Consider the following 1860-nt stretch of genomic DNA (forward strand, 5'->3'; position numbering starts at 1 on the left):
CACCACTCGTGTAACGACGCCGCCACTCGTGTAACGACATCGCCACTCGTGTAACCACGCCACCACTCGTGTAACGACGCCGCCACTCGTGTAACGACATCGCCACTCGTGTAACCACGCCACCACTCGTATAACGACGCCGCCACTCGTGTAACGACGCCGCCACTCGTGTAACGACATCGCCACTCGTGTAACGACGCCGCCACTCGTGTAACGACACCGCCACTCGTGTAACGACGCCTCCACTCGTGTAACGACATCGCCACTCGTGTAACGACGCCGCCACTCGTGTAACGACGCCGCCACTCGTGTAACGACATCGCCACTCGTGTAACGTCGCCGCCACTCGTGTAACGACGCCGCCACTCGTGTAACGACACCGCCACTCGTGTAACGTCGCCTCCACTCGTGCAACGACGCCGCAACTCGTGTAACGACATCGCCACTCGTGCAACGATGCTACTGCGCAGTGCCCACCAATGACGATGGTGCCCTCTATCTTCTCGAGGATGAAGCGAGCCTGGTTGTCTAACTTGAGTGACTCGGCGGTGAGGATGCCGTCGAGGTAGGCCTTGCGAATGTCGTAGCGCGCAAGCCGCATCACGTAGAATTCCTTCAGTATCTCCAGCGCGCTCGTGTACTTCTTAATGCAGCTGTTCTCATCGAACAGCATCTGCAACGCAGCGAGTTATACGCAGCGATCAGTCTCAGAAATACTTCCGAAAACCCAGCCAGTCTCGCATGTGATCAGATTCGCTTTGATTTCTGCTATATAAACTCACTGGGACTTAGTAAGTTACCAGTCTCAGATTTCCGACACGAGATTGATTATGGCATAACACGTCAATACATGTTAACTAGACAGAGGGCACTCAAAAAGAGTGCATACCTCCGTGAGCGTGTAACATGTATACATGTGTATAACAGCTGGCTCGCTGCTGGCTGCTGCTGGCTGCTGCTGGCTGGACGCCTTAAGGCGAGCTGCTGCTGACTGGACGGCCTAAGGCGAGCTGGTGCTGAATCGATCGCGCCAACGCGTGTAACATGTATACATGTGTATAACAGCTGGCTCGCTGCTGGCTACACACACACACGAACACACACACGAACACACACACGAACACACACACGAACACACACACGGGAGCGATTACATTACCTCCCTGCAACTCCGTTGCGCGGAGGTAATAATGCTAAATAAAGGCTTCACTACAAGTGTAGGTCTCGGGGACCTTGATGGAAATAAAACGAGGAAAGGTTAGATGTAGTACCATGTTGGACAGCGCTAGTGTTGTCTGCAGCTTGAAGAACTTGTGCAGTCCGAACGCCTCGGCCTGGTACAGCTTCTCCTCCGACATCTTAATGACGAATCGCACACTCGTGTCCGTGTGATACTCCTTGTAGTCACTGAGGACGGAACGAGGTAAACAACCACTTACAATAAACGCATGTACGGGTGAAACACTCACAGTATCTGTGCGGGCATGTTGTTGTGCCATTGCTTACAATAAAAGCACGCGTGTGTGAAACACTCACAGTATCTGCACGTCAATTACGTTGCTACAATCGTAACGAGATGCGGGCACTGGAGATGAGGGCGTAACATGAAGCACTCACAGTATCTGTGTGGGCGTCTTGTCATACCAACGCTTACAATAAACACACGCGTAACACAAAGCACTCACAGTATCTGTGCGGGCGTCTTGTCATACCAACGCCTACAATAAACACACGCGTAACACAAAGCACTCACAGTATCTGTGCGGGCGTCTTGTCATACCAACGCCTACAATAAACACACGCGTAACACAAAGCACTCACAGTATCTGTGCGGGCGTCTTGTCATACCAACGCCTACAA

General features: G+C 52.5%; 1 protein-coding gene across 1 annotated transcript in view; it reads right to left on the reverse strand.

Moving 5' to 3' along the window:
• The window catches only part of LOC106808123 (DNA topoisomerase 2-alpha-like), a gene marked incomplete in the record, with an annotated part of 41196 nt that overhangs the window by 16362 nt on the left and 22974 nt on the right, over positions 1-1860 (reverse strand).

Source organism: Priapulus caudatus, unplaced genomic scaffold, assembly GCF_000485595.1.
Source record: "Priapulus caudatus unplaced genomic scaffold, Priapulus_caudatus-5.0.1 Scaffold13, whole genome shotgun sequence".
Classification (NCBI taxonomy): Eukaryota; Metazoa; Priapulida; class Priapulimorpha; order Priapulimorphida; family Priapulidae; genus Priapulus; species Priapulus caudatus.